This window comes from Pinus tabuliformis, chromosome 2_2 (genome assembly GCF_031772625.1).
Source record: "Pinus tabuliformis cultivar Carrire ecotype Pingquan chromosome 2_2, CPIR1, whole genome shotgun sequence".
NCBI lineage: Eukaryota > Viridiplantae > Streptophyta > Pinopsida > Pinales > Pinaceae > Pinus > Pinus tabuliformis.
The window spans coordinates 20,261,423-20,286,402 of NC_142300.1; the positions used below are offsets into that span (position 1 = coordinate 20,261,423).

The following is a 24,980-nucleotide window of genomic DNA, read 5'->3' on the forward strand; positions in this document are numbered from 1 at the left end:
GGCCCCTGCCTAGTTGAGGGCCGACCAAACGACTTAATTTAATTTTTATTTTTTTATTTTTTTTAATTTAATTTTTTAATTTTTTATTTTTAAATATTTTTATTTTATATTAAAATTTATAATTTTTTTTTGTAATTATTATTTTTTTTTCACTAAAGGGATGCTTATATTTCTTTTTGAGCGTTGGAAATTTATCATTGCATCTCTAGTATAAATTCATGGTCTGTTGATCTTGCTCCTCATCCTTGTCTTGATGATGAACCTATATAAAGGTTCGAAACATGTCGACCCTAAATTCGCTATGTGATTTCTTTAGAAGATCTTAGCTTATATCATGAATCACAGAAGCATCCAATTTGAGGGTTTTTTTATTTTTTGTTTATTTTTTTTAAGATTTTTTTTTTTTGTTATTTTTTAATAATTTGCCCTTAAATTATATATATTTTTGAAATATTTTCTTTTTTTTTTTTTTTTTTTTTTTGATATTTTTTATTTGTTTGTTTACTTTTTTTTTTTTTAATAAATTGATTTCTGTTTTTGTTTTTTATTTTTTTTTATGTTTTATTACCAATATGAAAATCACCAACATTTAAAAAAAATATCCACACTTAATACATTAGAAAATTTAAAGTGTAAAAAACAAGCCCTCTAAACAAAAAGGGTTGATGTTGCATCAGCACTTTTCAAAATCAAGATGAAAATCACTAAAAAAAGAATGTTCAGACTTGATACATAAGGCCTTCTAAAAAAATGTATTGATACTGCATCAACACTTTTCAAAATTAGCATGAAAATCACTAAAATTTAAAAAAATTGTTGATACTTGATACGTAAGAAAATTTAAAGTGCCAAAAAAAAGTGTATTTGGATCACCACTTCTCAAAATCGAGTGATTTTTTGCTACCTCAAAAAAATGGGTACTAGGTAATTTTCTCGTTTGATCGGTAACTATGTTTTTTCTCTTTTTGACACAAAGATCCCAATAAGGGTCTCTTACATCATGACTTAGATTTTTACTTAAGACATAACCCTAGAGCACTCAATGGGTGCTTTTGACCTAAATAAAATAAACAAAGCATGAAATATCATGACTCAAGTACAACTATGAAGACCGATACTAGTTACATTTCTCAACATATTCATGGTAGTTGAGAGGTTCAACAAGATGTGCATTCTCATGCCCTATAAGATATATTATTAGTGGGAAAGAAGTAACAAACTTGTTCTTTGCACTAGTTTGGGTGTGTTTTGGGATACCAAGGACCATTGTTTCAAAGAGGGACAATAAATTTCTTAGTGAATTTTGGACTACATTGTGCAAGAGGATGGACACAAAGTTGAAGAGGTCTACAACACTCCATCCACGGACAGATGAGAAAGTAGAAGTAGTCAACAAGGCATTGGTGCAACTTTTGAGGAGTTACAATCATAAGCATCTTGAAGGTTTGGGAAGAAAATTGGTATATAAATAACACTCTTATAATATAATAGTCCACACTTCTACTAATAAGTCCTTATTTGAAACTTATTTTGGATATTTTGCACCTTCACCTTTGGACATTACATATGGACAACAAGGAGGAATGAAGGAGAGTCTCACATGGATGCTTTAAGGGAACATAAATTTTTTGAGAAAATCAAGAAGGTCCATCTACAAGTATAGGATACATTGAAGAAGTAACATAAAATGTACAAGGCTAGGAATTATCAACATAGAATAGAGAATTTATTTAGAGTGGCAGACAGAGTATGGTTACAATTGAACAAGGGGAGGCTATATGGTCCTAGTAAGAGAATCAAGGCTCTACGATATGGTCCTTTTGAAATATTGGAAAAGGTGGGAGATAATTCCCATTGATTCAGTCTATCCCTATACATACACATTCACTCAGAAGTGAATCTGAAAAATCTAAAACTCTATAAGCCATCCATGTTGGATAAGGAAGAGGAGAAGCATGTACCTTCCATAGAGGACTTAGCTTCATATGATCACGTAGAGTAGACATAGGATACCGTTTTGTAGAAGAGGTACCAAAATTCAAGACAGGTTAGCATGACCTTTGGCTGATTAGGTTGAAAGGATAACTTATGGGCAAGGATAAAAGGTACTTGAGGGAGAAGGTAGAGGAAAATTTTCCTTACTTTAGTCAATAAAATATTTTTGGGACCAAAAGCCTTCGAAAATGGGGAGGCGTGATCAAGATTATATCACTATATAAATTTCCATCCATCCCAATGCTCTAAAAGTGGAAAAATTGAAGGAATCTACTTATGGGAGCAATTTTGGAGGTGGGACCTAGTTTGGAGAATTGGGGTCTGAAACCTTATAGGGCTAATTTGAAGCTTTAAGTTTTGTTTTTTTGGGATAAAACTTTGTTGATTAAGTGTAGCACTCTGTGGCGCTATTCTACACACAAAAACCTTTCCAACAATCCAAGAATGATGTCAATCAAAATTTAGATACAAAGCTTATGCTCCCTGGAAGTTGACCTATCACGATTGACCAATATGATTTGAGAGGATGCCATGTCAACCCTCATTACTTATGGAAAATGGGTTAGCCACATGGAGACTATGAAGAGGAATCTAGAAGGGTGAATATTGTAACTCTATTTTATATTTGAAGGAGTCAAGATTAACCCCTAGTTAGCTATCGAGGTGTGTATGATAGTTGGGTTACTATGAGGAAAAGGGGTTCCATTCTATTTGAGTGCATTTTATTCCATAGTAATGCAAAGTAGTTGAAATTGGATAGAGAGAAAGCAAAATAGAGGGGGTTTGCATCAAGTAGCAACATATCGACCACTAGTGTGAGGTAACTTCATAGAGAGTGCCTTCTCATTTGTATTTGCATAATTTCCATTCAGACAAAAGAGAATAGAGTAGCCTCACCTTCCAACCGGGTTTTCTCTCGAAAGGGTTTCCTAGATCATATTTTGGTGTGCATTATGATTGGTGTGTGTTTGTATTTCATCTTTCTCTATTTTTTACATTTTATCAATTGCATGCATAAGCAAAAAAACAACTAAGGAAAAGTAACCCTCATACTATATATTTTAGATTTTGGTCTATTTTTATCATATTTATTGTGACGAACTATCTAGTGGAATATCCACAATAGTTTAAAAATAAGTTGAGGCATCTTGAGGCACACCAAAGTGGACCTCTATCCTAGGGGTTGTTTACCCCTCTATCCTTATCACAGTAGGCCAAGATGTCACTCGTGAGAATTGAACCTAGGTTGGAAGGAAAACAAATAATTCACCCAACCACCCTAGCTATGAACCTTGGACAATATATAAAATTGAAAGACAGGGGAGCATGTAGCTATTACTGACATCTTGTAATCTAGTACTAAACTTGTGACTTGGAAATGGTCAAGACATTTGAAGACACTTCCATATGGGGGTCCCACTGTAGGGTGGTACCTACTCTTCAAGTCTCATCATAGCAGACCAATATTAATCATTCAACATGTACAAATTCTACCCTCTCTAATTTTGAACCCATGATTTCTAAGGAGAAGACACGTGTTCCTAACCATTAGATCCACTCAAACTATATATTCTTGATAAGTAACTTGCTTAACTAAACACTTTACATCCCTTATTACAACTATACTATCATAGAACCTAATGATTAATCTATTATCATATTTTTAAAATAAAAGTATTGGGTTTTATTTTTCTTAAATAATTTAACAAAATTTATAGATTTTAAATTAAAATTTGAAAAACTATATGTGAGTTGTAAATATAAACTCATTATTATTATATGAAAACCAATATATTAATTTATAGAATATTTTTCCCAAACGAATATTCTAAATCATATTTCCGAGTTTAATAAATATGTCCAAATATGTTGAAAATTTCAACTATCTTTAGTGAAATAAAACTAACATAATATTAATAAAATTCAAGTAAATTAATAAAACATTCCAAACATCAAAATAATTAATTAAATTAATCCTTAATTTTACTTATTAGATAAGACAATTTGAAATTAATAATTTAAATTTAAATATTTGTTAGAATGGCGGGTACACACCATCACAAAATAATTAATTAAATTAATCCTTAATTTTATCAAAAACTTACTTATTAGATAAGTCAATTTGAAATTAATAATTAAAATTTAAATATTTGTTAGAATGGCGGGTACACACCATCACAATTTTGTTTCATTTTTATAAGTTTCTTCCTAAGGCGTGTCGTGGTGAGGTAATGACGTTTACCTAATTCTTGGTCACTTTTGAGCGGTAAACTCAGAGTCCTTGTGGCGAGGATGGTTGGTTAGGTATCTTCTGTTAATTACAATAACTTTTATGGTTTGAATTTGGGGGATTCTCAACATTAATGTGAGTAAATTATCTACTTTAACTATATCACGAGTTATGTACATGGCTTCTCCACGTAAGTAAGTCGACAGACGTAACTAAATGCAATAATATTATTTATGGTAGTTCATATTAATTTTTGCATAGTTGGGGTGGTTAGAGTTAGGTTGTTATTAGAGCAGGGAGGAAGGACATTTGTTGTTGGATGAATAGGGAGAGTAGAACCTAATTGTTATTAGTCCTTGTCAAGATAGGGTTCTAGTAATTGATTTGTTTTGAACTATTAATTAGTTGAGTTTTGACCAATATATTCTATTATATATATATATATTATTGAAAAAATTAATTTGTAATTATCTCATTTGTTTATATTTTGAAGGTCTTATTTGAGGCTTACATTGGAACATAATGAATTAATCATTCTTTCAAATGAATTTTATGCCACCCCAGAGTTTTGTGTAACTTCCATCAATATCATGACTCCTAGTCGTTCTTTCTTGCCAATTCTAAGGAAGAAGTTGACATTTATTCTGGAGGGATGAGATATGCTATTATCAATTCCTTCTCTCTCCACAATAATAAATTTGGGTTTCTTTTTCCTTTCCTTCCTCGTTCTTTGGTTAGTTTATTTCGTTAGTATGTTTGTGAGGTTGCATGATCAAATGCAAAAAAAATCTTTGAAAATTATTTCAAGAGTATAAGGAGCATTATTATTCAAATCCATGGAAGGTTGAACCTCTGCTCGTTGGGACTTGTATCCTATTAATGAAAATTTTACAGTATGAGGCCTACTATTGTGAGAATGCAATCATGGTTTCTCAATGAAAAAGTCTAAAATCGGGGTAGAGATGATTTCGGGGTAAAAAAGTGTTGGTTGAAAATTCCTAAATATTTTGAAAAGAATTTTTTTATGTGATTTTAACTTAGTTCTTTTTAGTCAAATTTCTAAAATTAACAAATTGGTTGCAGATGCGTTTTCAAGGTCTGCAGTGAATTTCAATGCAAGATGTAAAACAACATTCTCAACAATAATAATGGCCATTATCATAATGATAACTCTTATGTTTCTGAATTTTCTCTTCTATTACACTTCTACTAAGGTATTTTCATCCATAGTCATCTCGACCATGTTCAGCTTGATCGACATCCATAGTGCTTATAATCTATGGAATGTATTGAACAACTATTGCAAGAATTGTTTGGTTTGCATCGAAGATGAAATCTTTGCATGATGATTATGAACGTTTTGAGACCTTTCCCCATGGGCATATATACTCTAGCAAACAAGGTAAATAAGGGTTACTTCTTAACAGTGAAGTTATGTGAGTTAGTCATTTGAGTTCTGCAACGAATATAATAAAGTTTGTTTCAAACTCTTTTGTTGTTAATTGATTGTATTAGGAGATGGTATAGCCCGCCTTGGTATTCAGAAAATCTTATACCGTCCACTCCATATGGCCCTTTGGTTTTAAGAAGAGCATTCGAGAAAGTATAGTCATTTTCATCCTCGTGCTGCTTTCTCATATCAATTCTAACCTTGGTGTGGTCGCATAAAAAAAATATATCACAATTTTTATCCATGTGAAAATAGTGATATGATATGTTTGAATGATTCAAGTAGTCGTAAAATAGTTGATGACCGATGTTTCATTTGGAGTAAGCTTATCAAGAGGGCTTGATACATCCTTAGTTATGGTTGTTGCGGCTCACCGTTTGGCTGTTGCCAATGCTGCAAAACAGTGGGGAGAGAAACTACACTATTTCTGTGTTAGATTACAGGGCTCTTCATTAACCAACTTTGGGTGAACCCTTGTTTGGAAAACGGATATGTGTTGAAGCAACTCGGATGATCATTGACACTTATTCCCTTATTAATATACTGAAAGATCATGAGTGTATATTTTTACACAAGTATATCAAATAGGAAAAAAATCCATGAAGAGGAATCATCTCATGTTAATATAATCACCATTGGAATAGTTGAAACAAACCTCTTTTATACTTTGTTTCTTTGTGTCTGAGTAGGGTTCTCTAGATTTAATGTTTGCAAAAGAGGTAGCAGAGTATCTTGGTAATTTTCATCATGAACTCCATTTCGTTGTGTAGGTATTTGCTTGAACATTGTTGTAGCAGCTACAACCACCCTCCAAAATTTTGCATATGCTTCGATTTTGGAGCCTTTATTCTTAACCACAACAACTCATCTCGCACTAATCCAGGTATTTGTGCTTCAATTGGGACTCATTATTTTCATTTTATCTTGTGTTTGCTTGCTTAGTTGATTTTCTAACTCACAAGTTGATCTCCTAACTTGGTCCCACAACAGTTCTGGGTTTGCCCCAAGAAACTATGCAATCCTTTAGGGCAACCAACCTTGCTAATGGGAATTGCACAGTCCTGACTGCTAGTGATACTTGAGCTCAAAAAATGCGCAGTCAAGAGGAGGCAGCCCAGCACTGAGCCCAGAAATTGTGCAACCCTCACTGAGCTCAGAAAATGTGCAGTGAAATGAGTCGAAAATTTGCCGAGTTCCTAGAACTGCGTTGTCTTTCCCGGTAGTGTGCATGACAAGTTTCCCCGAAAAAGCAAAAGAAAAAAAACATCCCTAAAAATAGGGATCTATTTTTGGTATCCTAAAGGAGGCACTTCCACCAAGTGTCGCTTTTTCTTGATTTTAGGCATGCATGTCGTAAACCCTAATTTGTCCAAATCTATTTAATTGACACTACTAAAGCTCATTTGTACATTCGATCTTGGATCTCTAGCAATCCCGAGGAGATCAAAGAACCTTCGGTGTGATCGTCATCGCTTTTCTGGGTGAGTTTTTATTTTGTCGTCTTTTGCCACTTTTTCTATTTCTTTTGTGATTTTTGTTTCACTTGTTTCTCTGCATGGTTGCTACTGTTTTAACTTGTAGAAGTGTTGTTTCAAGTTATAGATTTCCTTTCCCAAGTGTCGCATGAGTTTTCATGTTTTTGCACCAACAGTCGTCGTTGCAGCAACTCTCCTCAGATACTTCATTTTCCTTTTGTTTAATCAATTGTTGCACTTGATTCACATTCATGAATCTACACTTAGTCAAATTTTCACTCAACTTCACACTATCTCTCAGATCTTCTTGTTTTCACACTTCCCTTGGGCAAATCTGGGTTTCCCTTGCCTCGATATCACTTTGCATAGCTTGCACTGCGCAATCTGGAGGCTCAAGCCACAATATTGGCCTTTGGAATTGCGCAGAGTATAGCCTAAGCTAGCTCCAACTGTAGACTACGTAGTTCCAGGAGCCAACCTCCTAGCTCGGCAAATGAGACTGTGCAATGCGCAGTCTCTCCCAGGCCTTTTCTCAAGATGAACTCCGCATTATGTAGTTCCAATCATCAGGATTCCACCTTGACTGCTAGGATTTCATATTGCGTAGTTCCCACAATCATCCTTTCACCCCTGTTAATAAAAAATGCGCAATCCCTCACATCTAGTACCTGGCTTGCTGCTTGAACTTTCCTTGAAGTTGTTTTGGTTTTAAACTAACATCTTCTCTCCATGAGTGTCCTCTTTGTCCCATGGGTATAACAGTTGTTGAGCATCTCACTAACAGTCACTGTTAACATGGCATCAAAGAGAGTTGCATCAAAGGAAACCATTGAGATCGGTATTTGGGAAGCAATTGAGTAGAAATTAGTTGATTTACTAGTATATGTTGATACTCAGTTGTTTATTGAGAAGGGAACAACACTGACATGGCAACAGATCAAAGATACTTTTGCAAAGGACTTTGATGCAAATTTGGAGGACCAACAGGTCTATCTTAGCATCTGAGAGTTATGGTTATACAAGGTTGCATGCAGCACTCTTCCTTCACGTGTGCGTACATCATCACCTCGATTGTCTCATATATGAATGAATAGACTATGACATTGAGCAGTACCAACGGGCATAAGATTGCCACCTTCAGGGAAGAATACTTTCAGCAGATGTGTCATTTTCCCGAGTGGGTGAAGCACATGGACTCACTCTTCTATGCCACCCACAACTATTTGAACACAAGAGACATTTTCAAGCGTTAGGTGAAAGAGCCATTGAAGTTTAAACGGACACCCACCCATGTGTACAAGACAAAGTCCCTTAGGAAGGCTTACCAGTTCTTGATCATCTTTGCTTGCAGAATATATGGTAAAGAGAGCACATAAACCTTTCTTGAAGGGTGGACAGTCTTATTGGACCAGTTGGTAAGTGATGGGAGGCCATTCAACTGGTCAAATATGTTGGCTCAATAATTGAAGTCCCATGTAGCACAACCTCAGAATCTGCCCAAGGATGAGAGAGAAAGGATTTATATGTCTACATACTTACTAGATGCAATATGTGCACAACAACAGTTCCCTGGCATGAACTGGATATGGACACCACAAGATACTATCGTGAACATCTATTGCAAGTTTCTTTCCAACTACAGTTATTGAGGAGTGATGGCAAGGCTAACTGGCCACTTTATCATCCCATTATACAATCTTATATTTGAAGAAGATCCACCTTCCATGTCCCAAGAAGAAATGGAGACGATAATAGACATTTCAAATTGGTATGCCTCACCAGGTGGCATATTCCTCAGAGTGTTTGGTGGAGATAAGCCTTTGCATGTCTTACCAAGCTATGCCACTAACAAGTTGATAATGCAACAAGTATCTTACCACCTCGCTATAGGGTTGTCAACAACACTCCATAGGAATACGAAAGCACCATGACCCACACTTCCTTTGCGGATCATATTATACAAGATTAAGAACCTCAAAGATGTAAATGTCAAGGCTAAGGATATAATGAAGTTCGAGTTCTGCACCAAGGACTTTAATCCGTATGACCCCCGTAATATTTTCAAGGACCACTATACAAGAGTCTACTTTATTTGGATCAATGGGGCATTTCATTGGCCAGAGGAGGATCCTTGGAGGTACTGCCATAATTCCTCTAGACTCAATGATTCGGTAAGTATAGAAAGGACTTTGAAGACTATGCCATAAACAACAACAACTCTAGAAGCAACAACAACAGAAGGCAGCAATCCTATGTAGGACAACGAAAAGAGGAAGATTGATGACACTCAAGAGGGAGAGAAAAATTGCAAAATGATGGCAGATCCCATTATCGTGAAGGCATCTTTAGCAGCAGAAGCAAAGAGGGAGAAAAGGATGAAGAGTGCATAACGAAGGAAGAGAGAAAACCAAAGGTTGCAGGAAGCAGAACTGAAGCTATAGGAGACAGAGAAGAAGTTGAAGGACGAATAGGAGTTGAGGAGGAGAGAACAAGAAGAGAAGAAGAATCAAGAAGAAGAACAAAGGCAAGGTGTAACGATGGAGGAAACAATGTCGATACAGGTTGAAGAGCCAGAACAATCAGCAGCTGAGGAGGAAGGTGAACAGATGTAGGATCAGGAGCTTTCTCAGCACATTAAGCAATTGATCCAAGTGACAGACATGGATTTGGGATAGGAGTCGTAGCATGAAGACATTGACCTGATGCCGAGACCACCACAGGTCATCCCTCAGTCTCCACCACCTCCAGTAGCAGAGCCAACACCGAGCGAGCAAGGAGATTTTGTTCTCCTTTATGATGATCTCATCATGGATTTGTACAATCTATCATTCGATGAGTTGCATAAGAGGATTGTACAGGCATGGAGGAATCACTTTCTGGATGATCACACATCACCTACATTCATCAAAGAAAGGGTGATAGTGTCGAACACTAGGAAGCATCCAACTGCCATTGTCGAAGCCAGCTTGGCCTATGCAGGAGCAACAAGCTCAAATGTTCAGTATCTAACGGCCGAGAATGAGCAACTGGAAAAGAACTTGCAGGCTACCAGGAAAGAGGCAGAACAACTCCGAACAATAGCACATAATGCAGTTTCTGCATTGGGGGAGATGAGGACAACAATACTTGCTGAAGTATCAACACTTGGAGAAACCATGCAGAAGCTCTATGATGGATTTGTCACCATGCATAAAGAATTTGTTGGTGTGCATGTCCTACAACAGCAGAGCAAAGAGTTTGTTAAAACTCTAAAAAACATACATGCTACCATTGCCTATGTACAAGAGTGAACAATGCGGTACAAAGGGGCCCTACTTGACTTAGTGAAGAAGATGAAGCCACAGGCAAAGCTATAGAAAGCAAAGGTTCGAATGTTGATTCAAAACAATGAGAAGCTCACCTCATTCATCGGCAGCATACAAGCATCATATGTGTGGTTGTATAGTAGTTTGGATGTCTTGGTGAGAACACACCAGATCCCATCAATCGATTCCCTCACCAATGCTAAACCCAAGAACCACGTCTGGCAGGAGGTCGAAAAGTACTTGGAGCAGTTAAGATAAGAAGCCACCAGGGAAGACTTGGAGCTGAACACACACAACATGTAGAAGTTCATCGGTGGTCCTGCCAAGGTCAAGACAATGCTTCTCATGCTTCAAAATGAGTTGGATATAGGTTCCAAGATGGTGTACCTAGATGCCATGGAGGTTAGAGTCTACTTCTAGAAAGACACAGTTAAGCAGTTTGGGGACACCATCACACAGTACCAAGCTTGGCACCAATATGTGACCGAGAAGTAGCAAGTGGAGTTTGTTGAGTTGGACTTCCCCCAAACTTCAAAATCATAGTGTTGTGTCTTGTTAGGCTATCTCTACCCTATTTTGTCTTATATGGGTACGAGTGGAAAATGTAATATTGTTTGTAATTAGGTTGTAAGTGAAATTCCAAGTGTGAATATTGGAATATAAAAATCACCTTGTAATGTAATGTGTCATTTAGTGAAGAAGTTGAAGAGTCATGAGGGTAGTCCAAAGGTCAAAAAGGGGATTTGAAGAGTCACCCCCTCTTGTTATCAATATAGCCTCATAACTCATGTACCTGGCTTTTGGGAGCCAAACTTTTGGCTAGGCTTAGGCTTAGGAAGAGCATGGGAGTATTGTGAAGAGCCTTGGCTTCTTCATAGCATAGAGCGAGTATACTTCTTTGGAGGAGCAGGTGTTGTTGACTATAATGTTCCACTATTGGGGCTAGTGGTTGTCAATGGTGTATGTATGGATGGAACTTTCACTTATAATAATAAAATCAAATCTGTAGAATTTCCCACTATAGATCAACAGATTATGCAATATACTAAAGCAAAATACAAGTTCTACAACAAGCTTGCGGAAGCTTAATCGAATATGAGCAAGATCAAATAGAACACATATAACTTAGAATGAGAAATCAATCACCCATGAATACATAAGAATACTCTGGGGAAAGCCTCAGCTAAAAACCCCGATCTCTATATTATCATACAAGTGGAAATATGTTCAGATTACAAAAAGAATAAGCTTACAAGCTATCTTGCTCTCTCTGCAATCAAACAATATAGCTCACAGATTGAATAGACACAATATATGCCTTCCCTCAACCCTCCAAGCCTCCTATTTCCTTGTGCAGTTTTCCTTGGGGTCCAGTGATGCCACCTGTGTGAATTGACCTCATCACACACTCACTAAACTAAAGAAGTAACTACGTAATCTCCAAGGAATGAATTCCTTCTGCATGCAAGAGATATTCACAATGGAATATTCATGCAACTGATAGTACATTGTCCCTCCATCTAATCACAACTGAGTCTCTGATTGAACTGACATGCATGAGTTATTTATGAGAGAATATTCAGTTATCTGAAGTGCAGCAGTTACATGCATGCATGCATTAACTAACTGAACTCACAATTAGTTCAACAAACTATTTGAACTAATCTAACTGGACTTAACTCAGTTAACTGAGCTAACTAATTACAACTCATCCTTATCTCTTTAACTAAGGGATAAATTCCTCAATCAATGGGATAACTGTTGCATGTCCTCACATAGACTTCATGTTTGATTTTCTACAACTAATTAACTCAAGATGAATTAATTAATTATTTTACAAACAGCTGCTAAGATCAAATTCGAATTTTACTTCTCTATTTTAGTTCAGGGACTAACTAAAATAGGAAGGTATCCCGAAATGCTATTTATAGTAGTGCTATTTTTAGCACTTCTATATTTAGCATTTCTTGTTGCTATTTTCAACAAGATCCAACACGCTTTCATGCATATGTTGTTAATATAGTAGGACTATTCTTGTTATATTGTAAATGTATGTTATTTAACTTACGCATCTTCTTATGAACTAATTTGTTTGAATTTGTACGAATCATGTTGAATGTGTGTGGTTGGATTAACTCATCACTTTAATTTATGGACTATTCTGCATTTTATCTTGTGATGTCATTTCGCTCGTGTGTTACTTTCACGATGCATACTATTATAGGCTTCCAAGGGGTGCACTTCCTTTTCCCTTCGTGTGTTGAAACCTTCATGCATCACACTTAACTATCGCGGGGTCACACACTTGCTCTCACCCAAAGATATCATACTTTCCTCTATGTGTTTCTGCGGTCAAGGGACAACATTACCATGCATTTTTGGGACTCCTACTCTAAACATTGTGAGGTCTAGTTGGGACTTCATATTGGGGAGATCCTCTTAAGTTGGCAGGTCCAACACCGTCAACAAATACCCATCTTTGTGTGTGAATTTGAGACTAAACGAAAGTTTTTCTTTTAATGTATTGAACATTTTCTTGTGTTTGAGGTGATCATAACATGATGGTATAGGTGTAATCAAGGATGTTATATACCACGTCGAAACATATGACGTGACAACTTTCAGAGAGAGCATGCCCATCTTCTTAATGTCCCTTAAAATCAAGACTCTAGGAGTGAAGATTGTTCTTTCTAGAGAAGGATCAAATGAGATATTTGGGGCCTATTTGTGTTTTCGCAAGGCTCCTAACAAAGAAGAATTCCATTAGGAAACCTGTCGTAAGGTGGCTAACTAGCAGCTCTATTTTCATGGATTGTAGATCATATAATCTTCTAATATAGGGACTATTGATTTCATCATCTATTTGGGAGGCTACTTGGTCGTTGTTCTTGCCAATGTTAAAGTTGGCCTTGTAATTGTGGTACTTTATAGACACAAGAATTTCTTGAATGATATCATAAATTAATTAAACCATTGAAATCTGGTAATGTTTCAATGGACAAATATGATGATTATTATCTTGCAGATATCCATGTCATTGGTAAGATTATTGATGCACATCATGAGGCCTCATACCATATCTATGGAAACATTTTAGATCATATATGTACCGAAGCATTGATCAATACCCTCATTCAACTAGAGTTCTGGGCATTCTCATATTGTGCATCGATTCTCCAAGTTTGTTCGCCAACTCTACTTATTTGAAGGACATGTTTGTCCATGGCTATGGGTTTTGATAGAAATCCATTTTAAATAGATAAATTAGTATTAAGCCAAAACCAGAACTTCAAAGGAGAACTTTTTTTAGTAAGAAAATAAAAACAACAATGGTTTCTAGTAGTGTTCTAAATTAAAATAAAAATAATAATGAATGATGGTAGTGAAATGAAATAGTATGTAAATTTATGAGAGGGATATATTTAACACCCATAGAATTAGAACCAGTAACCAATCTCAAGGAGTGTCTTAACAATACACCTATTCATCATCAATCCAAAATCCCATAAAGTTCATTTAAACAATTTTAATGTTTCATATTTTTTCAAATATTAAATACATTTATACATTCACAAATATATTTTAAATGACAAAAATTACAATCTCTTGAAAATTTACTTTTTAGAACAATGTATAATTTTTTTTATGTACAAATTCAAAGAAAATAAAAAACACCATAATTTATTAACAATTTAAAATAATTTTCACCTCATTGATAGTTATGATAATGGAAGTTGTGTATTAAAATACACAAAAATAAATTTCTTTATTATCGGGTATGGTGTATATTAAAATAGGCAAAGATAGTTATTAATAAGGTAGGCATGTTTATTTTGGAAAAGGGGCTTCCAAAATTTTAATTTTGTTATTAACAATTATGCGCGGATGGTTGGGATTTAACCTCCATGAAAGATTCTAGAATATTCATAGTAGTATACGCAAATCAATGGTTGAGATTTATCTTCAAAGTATTAAGGCTCTTTTTACCTTTTTAATTAAATTGATTAATTAAAATGAATGCAATATAAAAATGTGATATGGAGTGACTTATGATTTTTTAGACATGTGGTATGGATAAGCCATGGTATTGTAATAAAGTGAGATGTGAAATGATCTAATTGTTTTGATGCTTATTAGTCCCTGCGAAGGTCAGGCTCAAGTTACTGTGGAATAAATGGCATTCATTTCACTTAGCTTTTCTATGTACATTTTGTGTTGAATTTGGTCTCAACTATTTCTAAAGTTAAAATTATCAAAATTTATCTCCAAGATTTGAATATTTTTACAATATTCTAAATTTCAAGAATTTATTTGGTTAAAGTTAACAAAACAAATAGGACTTTAATAAAGCAGGGCTGGCCTGAAATGCCCCTAACAGATGTTTCTCATGGGCAACAAACAATCAACAAAAGCAACTGGAAACTATTGAGTAATTTCTTATTTGGAAAACATTCATTTTGGATGATTATTAGTAATTATAAAAAGTAGGGCTATAGTAATGAATTTGTTCTTAACCATTATTGATTTGCATTTCAATCATTTTCAATGGTGGGGACTAACACTGCCTTGAGCACTTAAGTGACCAAATGTTGGAGATGGAGGTAAGAAAGGTTAAAGTAGGTGATTTTCTATTAAGATTAAATATGTGGAAGATGGTACATCAATAAAACATGTTCACCTCTTCTAATTTTATAATCATCTAACATTGTTCTGCAATCAAGAGCTAGACATTTAACATGTGAAATAGTGCCCTTGATGCCTTCACATTTTCTTTTGCATTTCTTTATGTAGTATTTGAAGACATTGGATTTCATTTTCCAAACAATGGTGGTAACAAGTATGAATTGTAGAAATGGCAATGTGTGCATACACAAGGAGGAAGCATCACAACAGTTTTTTTACACCAAAGTTAGGAGCGACAAAGAGATCACTCAGAGATGGAGGAGACAAATGATGTGAAGGAGAGTGTAAAGGGAAAAGAAAATAAGGGGTTGGTGGAAGACAACATTGACTCTCCCTTCAACCTTATCCATGCAAAGGGATGGTCGAGTTGGCAAGATGATGTGTAATAAAGCCCGCCTTTGCTCTTTTACATGATGTGATTTGGTAGGAAGAATTCCTCCCTTTGAAACCTTTCATATGTTACCCATCCAAGAGAGGTCATGGATCAGGATAAATGCAAAAATGCACTAGGTCATTTTCATTGGCGACGACTCGACATTTGTTTATCATGAGGCCCTAGTTGACCATTTCATCTCCAATGAAATCGTTTCCGTAAAGAACATTAAAGAAGGATACTTTATTCAAATTTCTTGATAAGAAATTAGGGTCATTGTGTAATGTGTGAAAGGATGGAGAGGAGGTTGCATTAATTCATTTCCATGCAATGATGACAAGCATAGAGTTCCCTAAAATAGACATTCCCTCATGAATTCAAGAATTGAGAAGAGTAAGACCCTATCGGAGTGTCGAAACTTCTACTTTATTGTTTGAAACTATGTTCACCACCTATATATATATATATTTCATCGACGTTAATGATGACCCTTTCATACTCCTAGCATTACATAAACACATTTTGAAAGAGGAAAAAAATTAAAAATTTGGAAATGACCTTAAAAAAATCCATAGATAAATGGAATACGGGATACTAAAATAATATTCATTTTCAAAAAATAATATTTATAGATTATGTCTCACAAGTTTTTGCATACTATAAATACCCAAAACCTCTTATATATATGATTGGATTCTAACATCATTCAAGGTTAGAGTATCATTTGCATATATATATTTTTGGGCATTTAAGTGTATGAGTTTTTTTTTGAAAATGGTAAAATCTATGTTAACTTAATTCTTAATTGGGAGTGAGTATAATGAATAGAATATTGGTTGTTATCCATCAATATTCACTAACCCATCATTTTTATTTAAGAAAATCATACCATTTAAAATGATTACTTTTTGTATGTATACATTTTTTTTTCATTTAAAATGTAACTTTTCTTTTGAAAATGGAAAAGATCTATGTAATTGAATTTTTAATTGGTAGTAAGCAAAATAATTATCAGTTACTATTCACAAATACCCACTAACTCATTATATTATATTATTTAAGAAAACCATATTATTTAAAATCATCACTTGGGAATTAATATGTATGTAAATTTTCATTCTTACCAAGTATTTCTATCACTTGGTAATTAATATGTATGTAAATTTTCATTCTTACCAAGTATTTCTAATAATATGTATGTAAATTTTCATTCTTACCAAGTATTTCTAATTTCGAGTTGTTTTACTTTCAAGAAAGACAAATTTTTAATAAATAAATAAAAAAATCCAATTTATTTTAAAACAAAATTAGCGAAGGAACAACTTTCCATATCGTCAACATTAAAATTATAATAATGAAATTAATCATTCTTTCAAATGAATTTTATGCCACCCCAGAGTTTTGTGTAACTTCCATCAATATCATGACTCCTAGTCGTTCTTTCTTGCCAATTCTAAGGAAGAAGTTGACATTTATTCTCGAGGGATGAGATATGCTATTATCAATTCCTTCTCTCTCCACAATAATAAATTTGGGTTTCTTTTTCCTTTCCTTCCTCGTTCTTTGGTTAGTTTATTTCATTAGTATGTATGTGATGTTGCATGATCAAATGCAAAAAAATCTTTGAAAATTATTTCAAGAGTATAAGGAGCATTATTATTCAAATCCATGGAAGGTTGAGCCTCTACTGGTTGGGACTTGTATCCTATTAATGAAAATTTTACGGTATGAGACTTACTGTTGTGAGAATGCAATAATGGTTTCTCAATGAAAAAGTCTAAAATTGGGGTAGAGATGATTTCAGGGTAAAAAAGTGTTGGTTGAAAATTCCTAAATATTTTGAAAAGAATTTTTTTTTTGTGATTTTAGTCAAATTTAGTCAAATTTCTAAAATTAACAAATTGGTTGCAGATGCGTTTTCAAGGCCTGCAATGAATTTCAATGCAAGATGTAAAACAACATTCTCAATGATAATAATGGCCATTGTCGTAATGATAACTCTTATGTTTCTGAATTTTCTCTTCTATTACACTTCTACTAAGGTATTTTCATCCATAGTCATCTTGACCATGTTCGTCTTGATCGACATCCATAGTGCCTATAATCTATGGAATGTATTGAACAACTCTTGCAAGAATTGTTTGGTTTGCGTCGAAGATGAAATCTTTGCATGATGATTATGAACGTTTTGAGACTTTTCCCCCTGGGCATATATACTCTAGCAAACAAGGTAAATAAAGGTTACTTCTTAACACTGAAGTTATGTGAGTTAGTCATTTGAGTTCTGCAACGAATATAATAAAGTTTGTTTCAAACTCTTTTGTTGTTAATTGATTGTATTAGGAGATGGTATAGCCCGCCTTGGTATTCAGAAAATCTTATACCGTCCACTCCATATGGCCCTTTGGTTTTAAGAAGAGAATTCGAGAAAGTATAGTCATTTTCATCCTCGTGCTGCTTTCTCATATCAATTCTAACCTTGGTGTGGTCGCATAAAAAAAATATAGCACAATTTTTATCCATGTGAAAATAGTAATATGATATGTTTGAATGATTCGGGTAGTCATAAAATAGTTGATGACCGATGTTCCATTTGGAGTAAGCTTATCAGGAGGGCTTGATACATCCTTAGTTATGGTTGTTGCAGCTCACCATTTGGCTGCTACCAATGCTGCAAAACAGTGGGGAGAGAAACTACACTATTTCTGTGTTAGATTACAGGGCTCTTCATTAACCAACTTTGGGTGAACCCTTGTTTGGAAAACGGATATGTGTTGAAGCAACTCAGATGATCATTGACACTTAGTCCCTTATTAATATACTGAAAGATCATGAGTGTATATTTTTACACAAGTATATCAAATAGGACAAAAATCCATGAAGAGGAATCATCTCATGTTAATATAATCACCATTGGAATAGTTGAAACAAACCTCTTTTATACTTTGTTTCTTTGTGTCTGAGTAGGGTTCTCTAGATTTAATGTTTGCAAAAGAGGTAGCATAGTATCTTGGTAATTTTCATCATGAATTCCATTTCGTTGTGTAGGTATTTGCTTGGACATTGTTGTAGCGGCTACAACCACCCTCCAAAATTTTGCATATGCTTCGATTTTGGAGCCTTTATTCTTAACTACAACAACTCATCTCGCACTAATCCAGGTATTTGTGCTTCAATTGAGACTTATTATTTTCATTTTATCTTGTGTTTTCTTGCTTAGTTGATTTTCTAACTCACAAGTTGATCTCCTAATTTGGTCCCACAACAGTTCTGGGTTTGCCCCAAGAAACTATGCAATCCTTTAGGGCAGCCAACCTTGCTGGTGGGAATTACACAGTCCTGACTGCTAGTGATACTTGAGCTCAAAAAATGCGTAGTCAAGAGGAGGTAGCCCAGCACTGAGCCCAGAAATTGTGCAACCCTCACTGAGCTCAGAAACTGTGTAGTGAACTGAGTCGAAAATTTGCCGAGTTCCTAGAACTGCGTTGTCTTTCCCGGTAGTGTGCATGACAAGTTTCCCCGAAAAGAAAAAAACAAAAAGCATCCCTAAAAATAGGGATCTATTTTTAGTATCCTGAAGGAGGCACTTTCGCTAAGTGTCGCTTTTTCTTGATTTTAAGCATGCATGTCATAAACCCTAATTTGTCCAAATCTATTTAATTGACACTACTAAAGCTCATTTGTACATTCGATCTTGGATCTCTAGCAATCCTGAGGAGATCAAAGAACCTTCGGTGTGATCGTCATCGCTTTTCCGGGTGAGTTTTTCTTTTGTCGTCTTTTGCCACTTTTTCTATTTCTTTTGTTGTTTGGCTTGTGTGATTGTTGTTTCACTTGTTTCTCTACACGGTTGTTGTTGTTTTAACTTGTAGAAGTGTTGTTTCAAGTTATAGATTTCCTTTCCCAAGTGTCGCATGAGTTTTCCTATTTTTGCACCAACAGTCGTAATTGCAAAAACTCTCCTCAGATACTTCATTTTCCTTTTGATTAATCAATTTTTGCACTTGATTCACATTCATGAATCTACACTTAGTCAAATTTTCACTCAACTTCACACTATCTCTCAGATCTTCTTGTTTTCACACTTCCCTTGGGCAGATCTGGGTTTCCCTTGCCTTGATATCACTTTGCAAAGCTTGCACTGCACAATCTAGAGGCTCAAGCCACAATATTGGCCTTTGGAATTGCGTAGAGTGTAGCCTAAGCTTGCTCCAACTGTAGACTATGCAGTTCCAGGAGCCAACATCCTAGCTCAACAAATGAGACTGTGCAATGCGCAATCACTCCCAGGCCTTTTCTCAAGATGAATTATGCATTGTGTAGTTCAAATCATCAGGATTCCACCTTGACTGCTAGGATTTCACAGTGCGTAGTTCCCACAACCATCCTTTCACCCCTATTAATAAAAAATGTGCAATCCCTCACATCTAGTACCTGGCTTGCTACTTCAACTTTCCTTGAAGTTGTTTTGGTTTTAAACTAACATCTTCTCTCCATGAGTGTCCTCTTTGTCCCACGGGTATAACAGTTGTTGAGCATCTCACTAACAGTCACTGTTAACATGGCATCAAAGAGAGTTGCATCAAAGGAAACCACTGAGATCAGTATTTGGGAAGAAATTGAGTAGAAATTAGTTGATTTACTAGTATATGTTTATACTCAGTTGTTTATTGAGAAGGGAACAACACTGACATGGCAACAGATCAAAGATACTTTTGCAAAGGACTTTGATGCAAATTTGGAGGACCGACAGGTCTATCTTAGTATCTGACAGTTAGGGTTATACAAGGTTGCATGAAGGTACCCTGCCTTCGCATGTGCGTACATCATCAGCTCGATTGTCTCATATACAAATGAACAAACTATGACATTGAGCGGTACCAATGGGCATAAGATTGCCACCTTCAGGGAAGAATAATTTCAACAGATGTATCATTTTCCCGAGCGGGTGAAGCACATGGACTCACTCTTCTATGCCACCCACAACTATGTGAACACAAGAGACATTTTCAAGCATTGGGTGAAAGAGCCATTAAGGTTTAAACAGACACCCACCCATGTGTACAAGAAAAGTCCCTTAGGAAGGCTTACTAGTTCTTGATCATCTTTGCTTGCAGAATATATGGTAAAGAGAGCACATAAACCTTTCTTGAAGGGTGGACAGTCTTATTGGACCAGTTGGTAAGTGATGGGAGGCCATTCAACTGGTCAAATATGTTGGTTCAATAATTGAAGTCCCATGTAGCACAACCTCAGAATCTTCCCAAGGATGAGAGAGAAAGGTTTTATATGTCTGCATACTTACTAGATGCAATCTGTGCACAACAACAGTTCCCTGGCATGAACTAGATATGGACACCACGAGATACTATCGTGAACATCTATTGCAAGTTTCTTTCCAACTACAGTTATCGAGGAGTGATGGCAAGTCTAACTGACCACTTTATCATCCCATTATACAAGCTTATATTTGAAGAAGATCCACCTTGCATGTCCCGAGAAGTAATGGAGACGATACTAGACATTGCAAATTGGTATGCCTCACCAGGTGGCATCTTCATCAGAGTGTTTGGTGGAGATAAGCCTTCACATGTCTTACCAAGCTATGCCACTGACAAGTTGATAATTCAACAAGTATCTTACCACCTCGCTACAGGGTTGTCAACAACACTCCATAGGAACAAGAAAGCACCATGGCCCACACTTCCTTTGCGAATCAGATTATACGAGATTAAGAACCTCAAAGATGCAAATGTCGAGGCTAAGGATATAGTGAAGTTCGAGTTCGGCACCAAGGACTTTAATCCATATGATCCCCATAGTATTTTCAAGGACCACTATACAAGAGTCTAATTTATGTGGGTCAATGGGGCATTTCATTGGCCAGAGGAGGATCCTTGGAGGTATTGCCATAATTCCTCTAGACTCAATGATTCGGTAAGTATAGAAAGGACTTTGAAGGCTATGCCACAAACAACAACAACTTCGGAAGAAACAACAATAGAAGGCAGCAATCCTATACAGGACAACAAAAGAGGAAGATTGATGACACTCAAGAGGGAGATAAAATTTGCAAAATGATGGCAGATCCCATTATCGCGAAGGCATCTTTAGCAGCAGAAGAAAAGAGGGAGCAAAGGATGAAGAGTGCAGAGCAGAGGAAGAGAGAAAAGCAAAGGTTGTAGGAAGCAGAACTGAAGCTATAGGAGACAGAGAAGAAGCTGAAGGACGAATAGGAGTTGAGGAGGAGAGAACAAGAAGAGAAGCAAAATCAAGAAGAAGAACAAAGGCAAGGCGTAATGTCGGAGGAAACAATGTCGATACAGGTTGAAGAGCCAAAACAATCAGCAGCTGAGGGGGAAGGTGAACAGATGTAGGATCGGGAGCTTTCTCAGCATATTGAGCAATTGATCCAAGTGACAGACATGGAGTTGGGATAGGAGTCGTAGCATGAAGATGTTGACCTGATGCCGAGACCACCACAGGTCATCCCTCAGTCTCCACCACCTCCAGTAACAGAGCCAACACCGAGCGAGCAAGGAGATGTTGTTCTCCTTTATGATGATCTCGTCATGGATGTGTACAATCTATCATTTCATGAGTTCCAAAAGAGGATTGTACAGGCATGGAGGAATCACTTTCCGGATGACCACACATCACCTACATTCATCAAAGAAAGGGTGATAGTGTCGAACACCAGGAAGCATCCAACTGCCAGCTTGGCCTATATAGTAGCAACAAACTCAAATGTTCAGTATCTGATGGCCAAGAATGATCAACTGGAAAAGAACTTGCAGGCTACTAAGAAAGAGGCAGAACAACTCCGAAAAATAGTGCATAATGAAGTTTCCACATTAAGGGAGATGAGGACAACAATACTTGCTGAAGTATCAACACTTGGAGAAACCATGCAGAAGCTCTATAATGGATTTGTCACCATGCATAAAGAATTTGTTGGTGTGCATGTCCTACAACAACGGAGCAAAGAGTTTGTTAAAACTCTAAAAAACATACATGCTACCATTTCCTATGTACAAGAGTGAACAATGCGGTACAAAGGGGCCCCACTTGACTTAGTGAAGAAGATGAAGCCACAGGCAAAGCTATAGAAAGAAAAGGTTGGAATGTTGATTCGGAACAACGAGAAGCTCACCTCATTCATCGGTAGCATACAAGCATCATATGTGTGGTTGTGTAGTAGTTTGGATGTCTTGGTGAGAACACACTAGATCCCATCAATCGATTCCCTCACCGATGCTAAACCTAAGAACCACGTCTGGCAGGAGGTCGAAAAGTACTTGGAGCAGTTAAGATAAGAAGCCACCAGGGAATACTTGGAGCTGAACACACACAACATGTAGAAGTTCATCGGTGGTCCTACCAAGGTCAAGACAATGCTTCTCATGATTCAAAACAAGTTGGATATAGGTTCCAAGATGGTGTACCTAGATGCCATGGAGGTTAGAGTCTAATTCTAGAAAGACACAGTTAAGCAATTTGGGGACACCATCACACAGTACCAAGCTTGGCACCAATATGTGATCGAGAAGTAGCAAGTGGAGTTTGTTGAGATGGACTTCCCCCAAACTTCAAAATCATAGTGTTGTGTCTTGTTAGGCTATCTCTACCCTATTTTGTCTTATATGGGTACGAGTGGAAAATGTAATATTGTTTGTAATTATGTTGTATGTGAAATTCCAAGTGTGGATATTGGAATATAAAAAATCACCTTGTAATGTAATGTGTCATTTAGTGAAGAAGTTGAAGAGTCACGAGGGTAGTCCAAAGGTCAAAAAGGGGAGTTGAAGAGTCACCCCCTCTTGTTATAAATAGAACCTCATAACTCATTTACCTGGCTTTTGGGAGCCAAACTTCTGGCTAGGCGTAGGCTTAGGAAGAGCTTGGGAGTATTGTGAAGAGCCTTGGCTTCTTCATAGCATAGAGCAAGTATACTTCTTTGGAGGAGCAGGTGTTGTTGACTATAATGTTCCATTATTGGGGCTAGTGGTTGTCAATGGTGTATGTATGGATGGAACTTTCACTTATAATAATAAAATCAGATCCAACACGCTTTCATGCATATGTTGTCAATATAGTAGGACTATTCTTGTTTTATTGTAAATGTATGTTATTTAACTTACACATCTTCTTATGAACTAATTTGTTTGAATTTGTACGAATCATGTTGAATGTGTGTTGTTGGATTAACTCATCACTTTAATTTATGGACTATTCTGCATTTTAGCTTGTGATGTCATTTCACTCGTGTGTTACTTTCACGATGCATACTATTACAGGCTTCCAAGGGGTGCACTTCCTTTTCCCTTCATGTGTTGGAACCTTCATGCATCGCACTTAACTATCCGCGGGGTCACACACTTGCTCTCACCCAAAGTTTTCCTCTATGCATTTCCGCAGTCAAGGCACAACATTACCACGCACTGTTGGGACTCCTACTCCAAACGGTGTGAGGTCTAGTTGGGACTTCATATCGGGGAGATCCCCTTAATGTTGGCAGGTCCAGCACCGTCAACAGATACCCATCTGTGTGTGTGAATTTGAGACTAAACGGAAGTTTTTCTTTTAATGTATTGAACATTTTCTTGTGTTTGAGGTGATTGTAACATGATGGTATAGATGTAATCGAGGATGTTATATACCACGTCGAAACATATGACGTGACAACTATCAGAGAGAGCATGCCCATGTTCTTAATGTCCCGTAAAATCAAGTCTCTAGGAGTGAAGATTGTTCTTTCTAGAGAAGGATCAGATGAGATATTTGAGGCCTATTTGTGTTTCCGCAAGGCTCCTAACAAAGAAGAATTCCATTAGGAAACCTGTCATAAGGTGACTAACTAGCAGCTCTATTTTCATGGATTGTAGATCATATAATCTTTTGATTTATGGACTATCGATTTCATCATCTGTTTGGGAGGCTACTTGGTCATTGTTCTTTCCAATGTTAAAGTTGGCCTTGTAATTGTGGTACTTTATAGACACCAGAATTTCTTGAATGATATCAAAAATTAATTAAACCATTGAAATCCAATAATGTTTCAATGGACGAATATGATGATTATTATCTTGCAGATATCCATGTCATTGGTAAGATTATTGATGCACATCATGAGGCCTCATACCATATCTATGGAAACATTCTAGATCATATATATACCGAAGCATTGATCAATACCCTCATTCAACTAGAGTTCTGGGCATTCTCACATTGTGCATCGGTTCTCCAAGTTTGTTCGCCAACTCTACTTATTTGAAGGACATGTTTGTCCATGGCAATGGGTTTTGATAGAAATCCATTTTAAATAAATAAATTAGTATTAAGCCAAAACCAAAACTTCAAAGGAGAACATTTTTTTAGTAAGCAAATAAAAATAACAATGGTTGCTAGTAGTGTTCTAAATTAAAATAAAAATAATAATGAATGATGGTATTGAAACGAAATAGTATGT

At 36.1% G+C, this 24,980-nt stretch overlaps 1 pseudogene; it reads left to right on the forward strand.

Annotated features, from left to right (window-relative positions):
* Positions 1–15,392: 15,392 nt before the first annotated feature.
* Positions 15,393–24,372, forward strand: LOC149191330 (asparagine synthetase [glutamine-hydrolyzing] 1-like; annotated as a pseudogene).
* The last annotated feature ends 608 nt before the right edge of the window (positions 24,373–24,980 follow it).